Raw genomic sequence first — 20,473 nt, forward strand, 5'->3', positions numbered from 1 at the left:
TATAAAATGTATAATAAATAAGATGGTCGTTTTTGTATTAAGTTAACTCGCAAATAACCAGGTAGGCAGTTATTTTGAAATCACAGACAGACACTTCGATTTGATTTATTTTTATAGATAAGCCCTAAATAGTGGACAGCTTACGTAGGTGAAGTTTAATTTATTACAACTTTAATAGACATAACAGACTTTGATCAAAACAAGATATACTTACCTTAGAATAATAATAATTAAATTATTTAGCCGTTTTGAGGATTACCTCGGACAAACAGACATAAAAGGTTGTTTCAGTTTTGATAACTCGTAAATAATCATATTATAAAAGAGGCAGTTATTTAGAAAAATAGACATATCAATTTCGAATTTTATAAAAAAACAGTTTACTGGTGGTAGGGCTTTGTGCAAGCTCGTCTGGGTAGGTACCAATCACTCATCAGATATTCTACCGCAAAACAGCAATACTTGATATTGTTGTGTTCCGGTTTGAAGGGTGAGTGAGCCAGTGTAATTACAGGCACAAGGGACATAAAATCTTAGTTCCCAAGGTTGGTGGCGCATTGGATATGTAAGCGATGGTTGACATTTCTTACAATGCCAATGTCTAAGAGCGTTGGTGACCACTTACCATCAGGTGGCCCATATGCTCGTCCGCCTTCCTATTCTATAAAAAAAAAACAGCCTTTGAAAGTTTTTTTTAGTAAATAGTCTTAGCATTTAATCAATATAACTTGCTCATTAGCGTTTCTATTTATTGTATACTATTTTAAGTTCTCGTCTGCTTCTATTGTAATAATTAGCAAACATTTTTATAATTAACTTATTATATAAAAAAACCTCTATGCTAGCGTTTTCAATATAATAAATTTAGAATTCGTGCCAAGAAATGATTCGAGGCTGAATGTCGTCAGAGTGAAATGCTGAAAGATGTATTAATCTTTTATCTCCCTTAATGAGATATTTAATTCTTTTGCCGAAAATCTTTAAATTATTTCCCTTTTCATTGCGTTAAATATTATATTTTGTAATTTGTATGTATAGCATGCTTTCGCGTGGTTTATTTATACCTATATATATATATATTTATAGTATAGGTAGGAAGACGAGCACGTAGGCCACCTGTTGGTAGGTGGTCTCCAACGCCCATAGACATTGGCATTGTAAGAAATTTGAACCATCGCTTACATCGATACATTACTCTACAGATCCCACAATGGTGACTTGGAGACAAGCCGATTATTTGACCATCTTAGTCGGGTGGCAGATGCTGCGCAAGAGCAATTTCCTAACGCGGAATTGGTGTTTTTGGGGGACTTTAATGCTCACCACGAATCCTGGTTGAAATCCCTCAAAACTGACCATGCTGGAAGGACTGCTCATGCTTTTGCTCTCACACATGACTTGACCCAACTGGTTGATCAGCCCACCAGGATCCCAGACATTGATGGGCAAGCACCTTCTCTACTGGACCTTCTGATGACTTCTCACCCGGTGGAATATCAGGTTGTGGTTCAGGCTCCTCTTGGCTCTTCGGATCACAGCCTTATTTCTACCAGAGTGCCACAGGCCAAGCTGCCGCCACTAGCGGTATGCAAACGTCGCGTTTGGCACTATAAGTCGGCGGATTGGGACGGTATGCGCGATTACTATGCGTCGGTCCCTTGGAAGGAACGTTGCTTCAGTGGGAATGACCCGACAGCTAGTGCCGCTGCTGTTGCTGGCGAGATCATGCTGGGAATGGAATACTACATTCCTAGCTCAGGTCTCGTCAGTAGGAGTACGCGTAACCGTTGGTTCACTCGTGAATGTGCCGATGCTGTATCAGCTAAGCAGGCGGCATATCGCAAGTGGATCAACGGCTGCATTAACGGGGCATCTAACATTGACTCACTGAAAGCAAACTATAATAAAAATTCCAAGTCCTGTAGAAAGGCATACACGAGAGCGGATGCACAGCGCATTGTACAGATTGGTCATGACCTTGTTTCGCATCCTAGGGGCTCCCGTAGCTTCTGGCGTCTGACCAAGTCTGTGCAAAACAATTTCTGCCAACCTTCGCTGCCACCGCTCAGAAATCCGGACGGATCGCTAGCTCACAGTCCGCAAGAGCAAGCTGATCTCCTGGCTAAACTCTTTGCCGACAATTCCGTCATCGATGATTGTAGTGCACTGCCACCTACAATACCTGCATGTGGCCATACGATGCCTGACATTAAAATCAGGCAACGTGATGTGCGTGCGGAGCTGCAATCACTTGATGAACGGAAAGCTAGCGGTCCCGATGGAATACCAGCCATAGTGCTGAAGAAGTGCGCAGCGGAGCTGTCTCCTGTGTTAACGCGCCTGTTCCAACTTTCTCTTTCTTCAGAAAGTGTGCCGGAGGCTTGGAGAAGAGCTAATGTGCAAGCGGTTCTCAAAAAAGGGGATCGGTCTGACCCGGCAAATTATCGGCCAATAGCTATCACCTCAGTACTTTGTAAGGTGATGGAACGGATTTTAAACAACCAACTGATCCATTACCTAGAAGATCACTGTCTGATTAATGATCGTCAGTACGGGTTTCGACCAAAACGGTCCACAGGTGATCTTCTAGCGTACGTAACACACCTCTGGGGTGAAGCTATCGACAAGCATGGAGAATCGTTGGCTGTCAGCCTCGATATCTCCAAGGCTATCGACAGGGTCTGGCACAGAAGTCTTCTCTCCAAGCTACCGGCATATGGTCTGCCTGCTCAGCTATGCACCTGGATTGCCAGCTTCCTACACAAGCGTAGCCTTCGTGTTTTAGTAGATGGTTGCGCTTCACAATTCTATGTAGTGAATGCTGGGGTCCCCCAGGGATCTGTGCTATCTCCCACACTCTTTCTTTTGCATATCAATGATATGCTCTCCCTTGGGAACATACATTGCTATGCAGATGATAGTACAGTGCATGGTGGATACCAAGGACGCGCAGTGGCTGGGCGGGCGGAAACTGAGGAGAGGCGGGAGAATCTTGTCATTGAACTCGATAGGACGTTAGATCTCATCGCCAAATGGGGCTCTGATAATCTTGTTGAGTTTAATGCCAAGAAAACACAGGTATGCGCTCTCACGGCGAAAAAGTCAACATTTTCCCCTCTTCCCTCCCTCTGTGGTACTCCGCTGGTGATGCAAAGCAAAATCGCCATGCTGGGGATTGACGTTCGCTGTGACCTTAGTCCAAGGGATTACATCGAGGCTGTTATAAAAACAGCTTCACGGAAACTCGGAGTTCTGAACAAGGTGCGGCGCTTTTTCACGCCACAACAACTGTGCCTGCTGTACAAAACACAGGTACGGTCTTGCGAGGAATATTGCTCGCACCTTTGGGATGGCTCCGCTAAGTACCTACTTGAGGCCTTGGACCGGTTGCAGCGACGTGCCGTACGCATTATTGGCGACGTAAAGGTCACAAACACCCTTGAACCTTTACAATTGCGTCGTGAGATAGCAGCACTGAGCGCTTTCTATCGACTGTATCACGGCGAGTGCTCTGAGGAATTATTCTCTCTAATTCCTGCTTCCCCCTTCCTTCTTAAGTCCACGCGAGCTGGTTCTCGATGTCACAGCCTAACTGTGACATCAATTCCATCGCGAACAAAGAAATTTGGCAACTCCTTTCTTTGTCGCACTTCCAAAAAATGGAATTCCTTACCAGCTCACGTATTCCCCTCCTCTTACAACCCGGGTTCCTTCAAACGAGGCGTGAAGAGGCATCTTGCGGGCCGGCAAGGCGAAGGCGGCTAGTGCAGAACGTTTTTCCCGTCTGTACTGGCCGTCGTCGCGTTTGGACTCTACTACCACTTACCATCAGGTGGAGTAGAGTCATTTGCCCTCCCGGCGATATAAAAAAAAAAAAAATCGCCAATGCGCCACCAACCTTGAAAACTAAGATGTTATGTCCCTTGTAATTACACTGGCTCACTCATCCTTCAAACCGGAACACAACAATACCAAGTACTGCAGATTCGCGGTAGAAACTCTGATGAGTGGGTGGTATCTACCCAGACGAGCTTTCACAAAGACCTATCACCAGCAAAATATACATATATTAAGATCTCTAGTTTTATATCCGGGTCGGTTAACTAAACTGTAAAGTTAAGTAAACTGAGGCTACCTGTTTTTTTCTTAATTCAAAGTAGTTATATAAAGTTATATAAATACAAAGCATTCAATGTCATTTATTTATTATTGTTATTGTATTTTTGATGTTCAGATCATTTAGTTAGTAAATAGTGTGAATGTGTACTCGTACATTATAATATCCGCTGCTAAAGATAAAACATGATGATATTTGCCACTAAAGCCGAAATTCGGTAGAGGAGACATTATTATTATGAAAATATTATTATATTTTTTACCCATCATAGCTATATAATTATAAATAGGAAAGTAACTCTGTCTATCTGCTAGGCCTCTATCATTGAAACGATTTTGATAAAACTTTAGTATGAAGCTTGAGGAAGGACATAGACTACTTCATATACCTAACAGAACACTCAAACCTACAGATGAAGGCGTGGGTTAAAAGTCAAAGTCAAAGGTATAATGGTTCAGTGGTATTTCAACTAGTGCATACTCCAAACATTCGAACAAAATTAATATACATCGAGGAAATGACTAAACTTCTCCCCTATAATTCCCCCAAATTTTTGCCAAACGTTTTCATTATTCATAAGGCATCCTACGTCTTATAATGAATTTATTATTTATGCTTATGAAAGATATTAGGTAAATGCTTGAATGAGAACAATGATGTGGATATTTAATGCGATATATGCGATTGATTAAATTACGTAAATTAATAACTTATATAAGACAATTATAAAAGCAAATTTAATTTTAACTGCTAACAGATTTCAAATGGAATTTAGTATTACTTATTGCATAAAATAATTAAATTTGATTCAGAATAATTATAATAGATTTTATTTAAAATATTATCACAGTAAGTTAAATATTTTAACGATAAATTGAACATCAAAAATGTGTAGTGATTCACTGGTTTAGGCATGGACTGGTTTAGCGTAACAGAGAGACAGACAAACCTTATTTGTGCATTTGTAATATTAGTATAGACGAGTCGACTTATAACATTTTACGATCAAGTGTTCCTTGTGCTGTAGTCCAATTAATAAACTTACTCACTAACAATTAGGAATTTACATACTAAAAGGCGGAGGAATTTACATGACAATATACCAGGTGGTCACCAGATGCATTGATTATTACACGTGACTTTGTTTGAATAACTTTATCGCACAATATCTTCATTATACAGCATAGAAATTGAGAATTTTTTTAAGATGAAGGTTTTATTGGTTAATCTAACTCTGGTTAATGTAACTAATATTTCAAACGTAGTGGTATAAAAAAATAGGGTTTTTAATATACATATTGTGAATTCAATACGCATGCAATTTAAAGGTCAATCAATTTGTTTAACTGTCACTGGTTATCTCAAACAGTTTGAGCACTGAAAATTTTGTTGGTAATTTTTTTGAGTTTATATTAAATATAAAAAAAAAATGACCATATTCCGAATAATTTAATGAAATGAAGATTTTCAATAAGATATGAAAGAATATCCACCATATGAACCGCATATATGTAGATTTGTGAATCCTATCCTTTAGAATTTTTATATATATTTATACAAATGTATTTAATAGAAACGAATGCTAATAAATATATGTTTTACATAATAGACGTTAATTTAAGGACACATTTAAAAACAATAATAATTAAACAAATTAACCGAAATATTGAACTTTTGTAAATGAAAAATTAACATACATATAATAAATAAGTAACCAGGACCGGTTAAAAAGAATTTCGTGTCAATAAAATATTATTTTTATTAAAATTAAGCCAGTAGATCAACAATAAATGACGCGGATTGTAACAGCAATCATATCGGAATCTAAAAATAACAGACTTTTTAATTTTATATATTTTTTATTCTTATATAGTAACGCTATTCACAATCGAACACCGGGTTCAAAGTCAGATGTTGACTTTTGAATAACGAGAAGGAAGTTTTCTAATTTTTCTCAGTGAACGGGCTGCCGCGGGACCTTTAGGCCCAGTTTCAGATTAACTTGTAATTCGTGGCTTTTGATCACTTATAACAAGATCAGCTGAGTTCATTACGAGTATCTTAATCCTCTTAAAATTGAACGTATTTTATCCGTACTAAAATTTTATTAGCTCGATTATTAATTTGTAAAATAATTTTCGAATCGCTTTCTCATGAATAAACATTATGAACAATTTTATTTAAATAAGCCGAGATGGAATGGTTAGAACACCTTCATAACCGAAGATTACGAGTTGGAACCGGAACAAGCAACCACTTGATTATTACGTGCTCAATTTGTGTTTTTAATTCATTTCCTGCTCGGCGGTGAAGTATAACATATTGAGTAAAACCTCATGTGTTGAACAGGTCTTAGCCCAGATGAGAGGCTGAATGTTACTTTTTTATCAATGAAATACACCAAACAACGGAACAGCGTGATGGAATAAGCCCCAAACATTCTTCTTGAAGGACATTCTACTTCCTTTGTCCAGCGGTGGGACGTGTACATTATCACATTTTTTATTATTCCGAATCAAAAACGCTCGTGGCTTCTTTTATCCTACTTTAACACGTTTATAGGAACAAGTCTAGTAAAGTTTTTAAAGGCGAAACTTCTACTAACGAAATATAAAACTAGCCGCGTTAAGTTGAAGCCGGAAAAAACCGATAACTTTGGTTGCACAATTCAAAGCTCTGTATAGAATTTCATAACTTCCAATGTAAGTTGATATTGTGACATTGAATGAACTACACCTTCCAATAAATATACTGCTATAATTAGTTAAACGTCAAGTAAATATAGAGCCAAACATATCTTTCTGTCCGGTCAGCATCGCCATTTTTAAAAAACTTAACAGCATGACTCTTATCTTACAATATATATAAAACAAGTGTTCATCCGCGGCTTCGTCCGTTTGTGAAGGAGGACCTATATAATTTTGATATGTTTTAGTTTCTAAATTAATTAATAGATGGCGTTAATTAATTTATTCGATTTTCTGAATTGCGCTATCTTTTTTCAAAATAAATACAATAAGGTTCAAAATACATTTTAATAAACTGTCTTTGTCATGGGAAGTGATGTTTTCATTCATTACTTTTATACTTTCAGCTGCTTCTTCTGTATGCAAAAAATAATAATGATTCGCGTTTATTATATTAGTTAGTAGTAGGCGAATAACATCAGCGCCGAATAATTTATAATACTTCATGGCGACCACGACCGCTCTGACAAGAGTGACACGACGAAGAAGAAGTAGTATTAGTTAAAATGGTTAACGAAATAAAAATAATCCAGTATAATCAGTATTCATCTCACATTTAAATATAAATAAATATTATTTGACTTACGATTACTTGTACTTATATGAGTAATCCTAAAAGCTATTCGTTTTTAAGAATAATTTCACTAACTTAAAAATAAAAGGAAATAGTTTTGATAACGCTCGTAAAACGCGTCGAGACCAATGATTTTATTTTCTTTTACTGCATTTTTAGCAATACCACATAAGCTACCTTATTACATTATTAACTTACTAACAATTATAAAATATTCATTATCACCATGTGAATGTCCCACTGCTGGGTACCACGCTGCTCCAATGCAGGTTGACTTAATACACATGTGGCAGAATTTCAGTTAAATTAGACACATGCAGGTTTACTCACGATGTTTTCTTTGATGAATTATCAACACAAACACATGAATGTTTAGTGGTGCTTGCCTGGGTTTGAACCCACGATCATCGGTTAAGATTCACGCGTTCTAACAATTGAGCCATCTCGACTCTATAAAATAATACTAACTATTATATAATAATCATTACTTATAAAGGAATAATAAACTTATTTCATCGTCAAATTAGTATTGTAAAAAACGATCGCAGAAAATTTTATTAGCCATAAAATTAATGAAAAAATGAAAAAAAAATACATTTTCATCACAAGATTAATGGGCTACCGTTAAATTTCTCAATGTTTAAGGAAGACTCTTCCGTTACGACCAAGACAATTTTTACTGTTGTTAATAAAATAGCAAAGGATTTTGTGCAGGCACATCTGGATACCGCAATTAGACGCGATAAAAAAATAAACAAAAATTAATAACTAACAATATTATTTTTAAGAAAAAGAAGAAAAAATAACGATTATACTAGTCATGTTTAATTGTTGGAAAGTATTATTCCTTATGAAAATGAAACGGACGTTAACTTTAAACCTTTATTTAGATAAATATTGCCTTTAACACTTTGCAATTTAAAGCAGTAGTTTTGGAAATATTATGAGATATTTAAATAAACGCTTAATAAATCCGTGCTATACTGTACGATTTATTAGCATAGTATGGGCGAATAGGCCGTTTAAATATCGATGTGCGAAGTTGAAATGGGTAGCTAGTATATAATATAATCACTCAGGTGCTATCTAGCCTTCGCTGAGCGTTAGTTATAACTTCATAATTATCAAGAACGTTTCCTGGGAATTAACTTCTAAGAGGATCTTATAGATAAAACAATCATTAACAACCTACAGACTTGAAATATGCAGCATATAGTTTTAGGATATATATACATACATATGTATTGATGACCCAGTGGTTAGACACGTGAATCTTACCCGAAGATTGCGAGTTGAAATCCGAGCACTGAATATTGATTTGTTTCATTTGAGTTTATAAGTCATCTCGTGCTTGTCTGTGAAAGAAAACATCATGCGGAAACTATATATATGTCAGATGAAAATTTATCGCATGGTTATTATGGATAAAAACGCCTTAAAGCAACGTGGTCGTTAAAATTCTAAGGCTTCTCTATAATTCTTCTCAGAGTGCGGGCCAGCTCCAACAAAATTCTAAACATGATTGCTAATAGACTATATTAGATAAATATTTGTTAACCGCTGTTGTAAAGTTTCAGCTGGATCTGTAAATAGTATAAGTAGTAGATAGAACATAGTAGTATTTGTTTATTTTATTTAGTTAAAACCGTGTTTGTAATATTCTATAAGAGTCTTCTATTACTTAAATGAATACATTATTATTATTATCATAATAAAAACATCGCCAAAGGGGACAAAGCATAATAGCAGCTATGTGAGGTTAAGGTATTTCTTGAGCTCAACTAACTTCCTCCTAAACTGTTAACAAGAGATCGCAATATTCAAGATTAGCATAACTTTTCTTGGAATAAATAATTATACATAACAAGTTAGAACATATATAAGCAATAGTGCTATTACTATTAAGGGTCATAGTCTAAGAGTAGGGGAAAACCCACTAAGCTTAGTATAGCATAGTTCAACGTAGGATGGCAAAGTGTTGTTGCCGACTTACGTGGATAATTAACTTGAATATCTAATCAAAGGTTAACAGAAATAGTGGAGTATCGATTTTATCATTGAATTATTTATACAAAAATTACATATCTAATAATTCCCTGCGCTTTTCCAAAGATTTCATTTCAAAGTATACCTACCAATCAACCAAAAGTTAATAATAATTACCATTGTTTTGGAAAAAAAATAAGTCAAAACCAAATGAGTCTATGTAGGGTTTCCTTTATTTCCAGTAAACTGATTTTATACATCATATGATTGCAAAGTCACCGAGTCACCGAGGGTATTAAATAAAAACTTAAAAGTGTTGACAGTCTAAATTGCATCCTGACCATTTAAAAAATAAATTATTAATTTTGAAAATTAATAACCTTCGTGAGTCCAAAATATTTTTAATAATCTATATAAATAAAATAACTAAACAACCTATAAATGAATAAATAAATTAAATAAGCTAAATATATTATATTGCATAGCGAATGAAGTTGTGATCCGGACAGATGTGAGAGTTAGGAAACTATTCGGGATCTTGGGAAGTTGTTTAAAGTTTGGCATTCGCTAAGTTTTGTACTGGACCACCGCCAGACTGGAGATTGAAGCACTTGAATTACAACTTGGACACTGTATATCATAAGCAGTTAAGGCGTTTCGTAGGAAATAGTTAGAGTCTTGTTTATAATTTTACTATAACACTAAATTGAGAAGAATTTGTGGAATATTTGATGATTTAAACAGAGCAACGATACCTTCTTTAAGACGATATGACACAATGGTTAGAATAGAGTAATCTCAAGAATTGAATGAAGATTGTAATTTTACAGTATTTGCTTACTTCGTGTAAGGTCATGAAAGAAATTTCATGAGTAGTTTTTACATTAATTTGTATACATCAACCCGCTTTGGAGCCGCTGCTTAACCATATCTTCTAGAGGACGGCTTGTGTCCAACTGTGGGTCATTTACAGAGTGTTACTCTTACCTGTTTTGAGGTGAATTAAATCGAAACTAACCACAGTTTCGATTTAATTTCAATAAAATATTCATTATTAATGCAGAACCAAAACGTAGCAAGTCGTTTTAACTTGAAAGAAGAAAAACATTGCGAGTGTGCGGTGAACATTTCTTTTTTACTAAGCCGTGATGACCCAATCTATAGAACTCGTGTATCTTAACAGAATATCGTGCTTTCAAACCCAAGCACGAACAATTAATTATTCATATACTTAATTTATGTTTACAACCCATTTTTTAATCAGATGTTATAGAAAACATCATGAAGGAAACATGTATGTATTGAACAAACTCTGTCAACCCATCAACCCGCAGTACGCCCAGAGGGTATATAGCGTATGTCAATTATTAGTATATTTACTGGCTAACTTGAATACAGTACGAATAAGATATTTTGAGTATAAATGGAAATGACGTAACTTGTCATGCTTTCCGAGTCCTAGATATCAATAAACTCAGATTTAATATCGAATAAAAATCTGTCGATATTTCAAGTTTAGACAGATAACACTCGTTTTCAATACTAAGATCTTCGAGAGAAACTAGAATCGCATTTCCAACGCTGAGTGTGCTATTTCCAATGACAGATTGCCGTGAGAACATGTCGAGGTGTAACTTTTATTGTACACCGACACATTCACATTTTCTATGTATGAATATACATGTAACAACGCCTCTAGCATGATAAGATTCTTGAGAATATATATATATTTTTAATTATACATAATCAGAATAAAATAAAACAATACAATTTGAATGACCATATAGTTCATAAACAAAGACATTTTGGTCTTGAGATTTTGACATTGAGGACCTCCAGACCGATTTCGGCCACGGCGGCCAATCTCAAAAGAGATTAGCCAATTACGCAGGACATATTATAGAGCACAAGTGTGTGCACAAACACAGGTGCACTCTATTCCCTAGCTCTCATGATTCGATGGGACGGCAGTCCAACACGACCGGAAAGGCTTTCCGAGGCACGGGAGGGTACAACCAACTTCCAGACTCCAGGCTGCTATTAAAATTTTTTGCCAGAAATCCCAATAACTATTTATGGCTTGACCTAGGATATGAATCCAGAACCTCTTGGTCTGCGACCTTAAATCTAACCACTAGACCAACGAGGCAGTCATTAAAGATATCATAAACGTTGCTTAGCGGCTGTTTATTTAAACACTGATTTCGCGTTTTCTGTCAATATTGATTTGACATTCGAAAGAAAAAGACAGAACATTGTTTAAATAAATATAAAAAATATTTTAAATAAGGCCGTCTTTTTACTTCCAGGAAGTACTAAATACATAAATACTCATTAAAAGTAAGCTTAAGTTTAATTGAGTAGCCGAGCAGGCTCAGTAATTAGAACACGTAAATTTTAACCCAAGGTTGCAGGTTCGAAATTATGTTCTGAATTTTGTATGTGTATAATTTGTTTTTATAATTTATCTTGTAATCGGCGATGAGTAAAATATCATGAGAAGCATATACCTGATGAAATTGTGCCACATGGCCGGTATGGTAGAATAGGCTCGAAAACAGGAGAGGACGCATTGGGAAATCAACGGGCTATAATTTTTTTAAATTATAATCTAGAAGGATATCAGTGAAGATTTACAACCCAAGATTATTTGAGATATTATTACATGCGATTTATATATAATGGAACGATAATTAATTATATTTACGTCATATAGCATAGATGTGGGAAGCTGTTAGTAATGGCTGGTATTAAAATAAATTATGCGTCGTAAAATCAACATTATTACATATTGCCTCGTTGGTCTGACTATATTCGTCGTTGCAGACGCTGACGCCTTAGGTCGAGTTATTTTTATTAAGTAAAGTAATACTTAATAATTATAACCCTGTAACTGATATATATATATTCGCAGCTAGCCTTTGAATGCGGGTAGCGTGAGACCGGCCATCGTGGAAATCCTTGGGCGAAGTCTATGTGCTGCAGAGAACCTTTTTCCGGCTTATGTTATATGTTAACGATACTAGTATTTAAGCTATCATGAAAGATTTTCGGCAAAGGTAATCTCATTATTATCAATTGGAAATTCATCAATTACTGTTTTACAGACTAAGGTAAGACAATACATTTCATTCATAGCGTTTCAATTTCCTTATTCAATCACAACAATATTAAGTATCATTTGTAGGTGACGGAACTTATACGGTTTGTAATTAAGGTATGAATTTACTTATTGCAATAATCTCATATACGTTTATTTTTATGAATCTGAAGTCTTTAAATCTATGATCCTGCTTATTTAAAGAATTTGAACACTTAGAATATATACCAAAAAAAAGTAACTAGTAGGCAGATTATCAAGTATTCTCGAGTCGCATATAGAACGAATACTGCTCGTAGTTACTAAAATGCGTCGACGCGTGCCTTAATATGACCTGACACTCAAAATAGCGGATTGATTGATTGTTAATACTTATGGAATTTTCTTATATATTAAATTGTTTAATTTAATTCTTATATATTAAATATTTTTTTTAATATGGGTTTACGCTTAATAAAATAATTATTAATAAATGGTACATTAACAAAGGAGAAAATATTTCACGAAAAATACGATACGGGGAGATTCGAACCCATGATCTACGAGTATAAAACCACTAATGTATACCATTCTCACCCAGACGTAGAATATGCAATGCCGCTTGAGGCTCATCATGGCTCGCCTTGTCAACGAAGGCAGCATTCTTTTGATGTAATCGGTAGGCCGCAAGTGACATCTTTACTAAAAGCAATTCAGAGCTAAGTGCTTAGATACTTTTTTTATATAGCTATACTTGTAATATTTTAAATGCCTAAGTTGCGCTGTTACGCATTCACCATTAAATACGAGTCTAGTTTGTAACGTACTACTATAATTTAAAATATAACTCGCTTTATCTCAACTATTAACACTCAGTTTTCAGCCAAATGAACGAATTGCATTACATCTGTATAACCGCTTCAATCAGAATTTAAGGCTGTTCTTTATTCATCTAGAGATCTCATAAATTATACAAACAATTGATAAGAGATAACAACAGAATTTTATCAAGTGTCACTCTCTGAACTTTAATTAAGTTCCCGGGATATATTTTAACTACTATCCTCAGATATTGTGAAATGTTTAAACCTAATTTCCTAAGTTTTTATTTCGCAAACAAATATTAGATCTCAGAGAAGATCTCGTTTGAAATGGTTTCCTTTAGTATAAATCAAATAAAACGAGATTGAATTTGTAGTGTTCTCTCTCAGTTTCAAGGTCTACTCTCAAACATTTTGTAAGGCCAGCTCTACTTATTTTATAGTAACGGCCTGTGAATCCCACTGCTGGGCTAAGGCAGTAGGCCTCTTTTTTTAAGGAGAAGGCTTGGAGCTGCTCCAATGCGGTTTAGTGGAATACACATGTGGAATTTCAGTGAAATTAGACACATGCAGATTTCCTCACGATGTTTTTCTTTACCATCAAGCTCAAGATAAATTATAAACACAAATTAAGCAAATGAAAATTCAATGTGCTTGCCCGGGTTTCACGCGTTCTAACCACTGAGCCATCTCGGCTTTTTTATCTTATATCATACTAATAGTATAATAATAACGAGCAAGTTTTGTGCCTTTATTTAAGGATACATAGTGTATTTCATAAAACTACAGGCACCAGTCTTATTATTAACATTTTAGTTTCCGAGATTTGTGGCATATTGGAGATATAAGGAATGATTAAGTTCCCTTGGGAAAGGTGTTCACTTCAAATATTATTAGCTTTGCCAATTAATAAATCAAAAGTAAAATAAACTTTAATTATTAAGGTGTATAACTTCATAAAGGATTATATAGATGATAGAAATGTGTGTTGTAAAAACAAGTAAAATCTTGATATTCAATACTAACTTCTCCTGATTTGGCATTTATTATACTTCAGATTTGGTCAGTATCCGTTTGATTTTTGGAGTGTCAAATTCACTTTCAAAAAAAGAATTGTAAGAAACATCTTCGACCACTTATTCAAACATACGTATGCTTGTGACAAATAAAGGCTTAACTTTACACTTCGAAGCCCCGATTAAGAACAAGAAACACAAATGACGAATACGGCTTATCCGTATTACGAGAAATATCTATTGTCACAAGAACATCGAGAAATTTGACACAAATATATTATAAATGTTGGATCTACATCAATTTCTTAGCGTTAATCAAAAAAAGTTGTACCTATAAATACAGTCTACTACTTATTTTCACTGCTACCTACACTCCTTACTACTTATTAATCACAGTGGAATGTGACGCGTAGAATTTTTTATAAGCTACCTTCGTAGAAGACAAGAGGATACAATTTGAATCGATTTTAGTAATTTAAACTATATCATCTTATGGTCATGGTAGTATTTGATTTGACACAGGAATAGTTTGAGAAATATGAATGAACCACTTTTGATAGGTAACATTCACTCATTACATATCCTAAAGCCAAGCAGCAATAGTATTGTTGTGTTCCTGTCTGAAGGACAAGTGCGCCAGTGTAACTACTTGTGCATACAAGGAACAATATTCTCGTTAGTTATCAATGTTAGTGGCACATTGAAGATTTGTTAAAAAAATCCTTTTCGGCTTTAAAAATAAACAAGAGACGAATATCCTACGAGATTTAGAGCTTACTTCATTCAGTGTGCTGGATACACGTAGAATTTAATCTGAGATTTGCAGATGTTTTAAATACGAACGAGATGTGAAATATTTATCTTTTTTCGTAAACACATAATAACCGTCAGTCAAAATCAGTCTTTGCCTGGATTTGTTAACGCAATCTTTCCGTTTCAATCAGTCTACCTCAGTGTATATCGGCTTGAGTTGTACTTACTTTCGTTATTTTACATAAATTAAATGAACCCTTAGACCTTAATGTTCACTTTTCTGAGACCTTTTATGCTATTAAGATTAGCCCATTCAAAACTAAGTCCTAACAGATAATCTAATCCTATTTTCTATACTAGTAAAACCCGCGGCTTCACCAAAGTGAAATTCAGTTTGTGGCAAATATTGCCGTTTCAATTTTAATAATGCCTATTCGAATAATAGAAGTAAAATATTAATTGATATTTAATTCAAAAATACTCTTACAAGTCTTCTATAGAGGTAACTGATTTGATGTTTAAATTATTAGAAAGTGGTGACTGCACACCTTGGAAATGAAACGAGCCTCCAGGTTATTTGAAATTAAATATATATATTATTCTGCTATTGTAAAGGATAAGATATAATATAAATCCCGCTGAGTTTCTTTCGCCGGTTCTTCTCAGGTCTGGTGTGTTTATCTCGGAACAGGTGGTAGATTAATGACAATCAATAAGTAAGTGTAACGCTTTTATATTGAATAAAGATATTTGACTTTGACTTTGAATAGTTTGATCCGTATGAGTATTAAAAAGGGCATTTATTTTGGTCGAGTTCTCTAACATCCGAGGACTCCACGCTAACCTCAACGCTGTCCACCACCATCTCGAGACAGCACGGCCAGCAATGTTGTTTCTCACGGAGACGCAAATACTCCGCCCTGCCGACACCAGCTACCTTAACTATCCCGGCTACATGCTTGAAGAATCTTTTAAAGCGAAAGCCGGAGTATGCTTGTTCGTCAGGGCGGATGTTTGTTGTCACCGATTGCGCTGCTTGGAGGACCCCTCCTTCTCCATGTTGGTGGTACGTGTGGACCTGGTTCGTCAGAGTCGAGTCTACGTGTGCCTCTACAGATCCCACAATGGTGACTTGGAGACAAGCCGATTATTTGACCATCTTAGTCGGGTGGCAGATGCTGCGCAAGAGCAGTTTCCTAACGCGGATTTGGTGTTTTTGGGGGATTTTAATGCTCACCATGAATCATGGTTGAAATCCCTCAAAACTGACCATGCTGGAAGAACTGCTCATGCTTTTGCTCTCACACACGACTTGACCCAACTGGTTGATCAGCCCACCAGGATCCCAGACATTAATGGGCAAGCGCCTTCTCTACTGGATCTTCTACTGACTTCTCACCCGGTGGAATATCAGGTTGTGGTTCAAGCTCCACTTGGTTCTTCAGATCACGGCCTTATATCTACCAAAGTGCCACAGGCCAAGCTGCCGCCATCAGCGGTATGCAAACGTCGCGTTTGGCACTATAAGTCGGCAGATTGGAACGATATGCGCGGTTACTATGCGTCAATTGTCAATTGGAAGGAACGTTACTTCAGTGGGAATGACCCGACAGCTAGTGCCACTGCTGTTGCTGATGAGATCATGTTAGGAATGGAATACTACATTCCTAGCTCAGATCTCATCAATAGGGGCACGCGTAACCGTTGGTTCACTCGTGAATGTGCCGACGCTGTATCATCTAAGCAGGCGGCATATCGCGCGTGGATCAACGGCTGCATTAGCGGGGCATCTAACATTGACTCACTGAAAGCAAACTACAATAAAAATTCCAAGTCCTGTAGGAAGGCATACACGAGAGCGGATGCACAGCGCATTGTACAGATTGGTCATGACCTTATTTCGCATCCTAGGGGCTCCCGTAGCTTCTGGCGTCTGACCAAGTCTGTGCAAAACAATTTCTGCCAACCTTCGCTGCCATCGCTCAAAAATCCGGACGGATCGCTATCTCACAGTCCGCAGGAGAAAGCCGACCTCCTGGCTAAACTCTTTGCCGACAACTCTGTGATCGATGATTGTAGTGCGCAGCCACCAACGATACCTTCATGTGGCCACACGATGCCTGACATCAAAATCAGGCAACGTGATGTGCGTGCGGAGCTGCAATCACTTGATATACGGAAAGCTAGCGGTCCTGATGGAATACCAGCCATTGTGCTGAAGAAGTGCGCGGCGGAGCTGTCTCCTGTGTTAACGCGCCTGTTCCAACTTTCTCTCTCTTCGGGATGTGTGCCGGGGGCTTGGAGAAGAGCTAATGTGCAAGCGGTTCCCAAAAAAGGGGATCGGTCTGACCCGGCAAATTATCGGCCAATAGCTATCACCTCAGTACTTTGTAAGGTGATGGAACGGATTCTAAACAACCAACTGATCCATTACCTAGAAGATCACTGTCTAATTAATGATCGTCAGTACGAGTTTGACCAAAACGGTCCACAGGTGATCTTCTAGCGTACGTAACACACCTCTGGGGTGAAGCTATCGACAAGCATGGAGAATCGTTGGCTGTCAGCCTCGACATCTCTAAGGCTTTCGACAGGGTCTGGCACAGAAGTCTTCTCTCCAAGCTACCGGCATTTGGTCTGCCTGCTCAGCTATGCACCTGGATTGCCAGCTTCCTACACAAGCGTAGCCTTCGTGTTTTAGTAGATGGTTGCGCTTCTCAATTCTATGTAGTGAATGCTGGGGTCCCCCAGGGATCTGTGCTATCTCCCACACTCTATCTTTTGCATATCAATGATATGCTCTCCCTTGGGAACATACATTGCTATGCAGATGATAGTACAGTGCATGGTGGATACCACGGACGCGCAGTGGCTGGGCGGGCGGAAACTGAGGAGAGGCGGGAGAATCTTGTCATTGAACTCGATAGGACGTTAGAGCTCATCGCCAAATGGGGTTCTGATAATCTTGTTGAGTTTAATGCCAAGAAAACACAGGTATGCGCTCTCACAGCAAAAAAGTCACCATTTTACCCTCATCCCTCCCTCTGTGGCACACCGCTGATGATACAAAGCAAAATCGCCATGCTGGGGATGGACGTTCGCTGCGACCTTAGTCCAAGGGATTACATCGAGGCTATTATAAAAACAGCTTCTCGGAAACTCGGAGTTCTAAACAAGGTGCGGCGTTTTTTCACGCCACAACAACTGTGCCTGTTATACAAAACACAGGTACGGTCTTGCGTTGAAAATTGCTCGCACCTTTGGGATGGCTCCGCTAAGTACCTACTGGAGGTCTTGGACCGGTTGCAGAGACGTGCAGTACGCATTATTGGCGACGTAAAGGTCACAAACACCCTTGAACCTTTACAATTGCGTCACGAGATAGCAGCACTGAGTGCTTTCTATCGACTGTATCACGGCGAGTGCTCTGAGGAATTATTCTCTCTAATTCCTGCTTCCCCCTTCCTTCTTAAGTCCACGCGAGCTGGTTCTCGATGTCACCGCCTAACTGTGACATCAATTCCATCGCGCACAAAGAAATTTGGCAACTCCTTTCTTTGTCGCACTACCAAAAAATGGAATTCCTTACCAGCTCACATGTTCCCCTCCTCTTACAACCCGGGTTCCTTCAAACGAGGCGTGAAGAGGCATCTTGTGAGCCGGCAAGGCGGTGACGGCTAGTACAGAACATTCTTCCCGACTGTACTGGCCGTCGTCGCGTTTGGACTCTACTACCACTTACCATCAGGTGGAGTAGAGTCGTTTGCCATCCTGGACATATAAAAAAAAAAAAAAAAGAAATCACAGATAGAAACTTCAATTTTTTATCAATTTATTCGTATAGATTAAAATGTTTTAAACGATATTATTTTTCCCATTTCTAAGAAATCCAACTTTTGTAAACTCTTAATCAAATTACGGCTTCATTGATTATAAACCTTTTTTTATTATATTGTTTCAAACGCATTACAAGTTTTAATCTTTTTACTATATTTCCGTAAACAAAGACAAGCAGTCTGTAAGTGTTCCACTGGGTTTTTAACCAGATTTCTTGTCGGCAAAAATACGTGAAGCGTTTCCACATCTTGTTATTATATCTTGAGACACATGATACAAGCTTCACTGGTGTTAGGGCTTTGTGCAAGCTCGTCTGGGTAGGTACCACACACTCATCAGTTATTCTACAGCAGTACTCGGTATTGCTGTGTTCCAGTTTGAAGGGTGATTGAGCCAGTGTAATTACAGACACAAGGGACATAACATCTTAGTTCCCGAGTTTGGTGACGCATTGGTGATGTAAGCGATTAATAAATACAACAGTAGAAGTAATAATTTTTATTATTTGTTAATTTCAATATCTTTAATATAATAATTTATGAGATATTTTAAATTTAATTAAAACAAAATATTATATATTCTTAATTCGATGACAATCGTTCAGTTCCCTTTTTTATATATGCACGGGAAAACTATTATTTTTTAACTTTTTTTACCAAACTATACCAATGAAGTTCTGAAACCGATTATATTTTTATTAAATCAAATACAATATAAAAATATGTAATTATTAAACATATTAAGTGAAGTGCATAAATAAGTATTTCTAACACGATGGTTAACATTTCTTACAATGCCAATGTCTATGGGCATTTAGTGACTATTACCATCAGGTATATGTTCGTCTACCTACCTATACTATAAAAAAGGTATGTTCATGTATTCCTTCGTCTCTTATCCAAAAAAAAAATGAACATCTATAACTAAGTTATTCTGGATATCAACCCCTCTTTATTTCACTAGTTTATACCCAAAAACAAAAATGTTTAAATTAAAATTATATTCATTCTCCTTCAAATTAACTAAAAAACATTAACTATGTCTGAATTGTTAATTGTTCTGAAATGATCACATTTTGTAAGATATCTTAATATTTAATTATTATCAATGACAATAAACCTTGAGACCCTTTTCAAAGTCTGACAATAATTTATAACAACTAAAATATTACTTATACTAAGAGCGAAACGAAATTATCAATTGTAATTGTATTGAAACATCTGTCTTTCAAATTAAAGATAATGTAGAAGTTCATTGATGTATATATACTTCAGCTTTGGAATTCCAATTCAAAATCTTTATTTGCAAATGCTTCGGGCTTCGCTTTGAATTCGTATTTGCTTAATTGAGATAAAAAAGAGTGTCAAATCATTTGCGTGACAGATTTCAAGATCAGTTGGAACGTTGAAACATTGAAGAAACGAATGATCAAAAATATAAATACACAAGTATTAACGATATCACTTGTTATAAATAACGTATAAGAAAAATCATGCCGTCATATTTTTAATAATGTCATATAACAAAGCGCTTAATATATAGA

Source organism: Nymphalis io, chromosome 14 (genome assembly GCF_905147045.1).
Source record: "Nymphalis io chromosome 14, ilAglIoxx1.1, whole genome shotgun sequence".
In the NCBI taxonomy this organism is placed as follows: domain Eukaryota; kingdom Metazoa; phylum Arthropoda; class Insecta; order Lepidoptera; family Nymphalidae; genus Nymphalis; species Nymphalis io.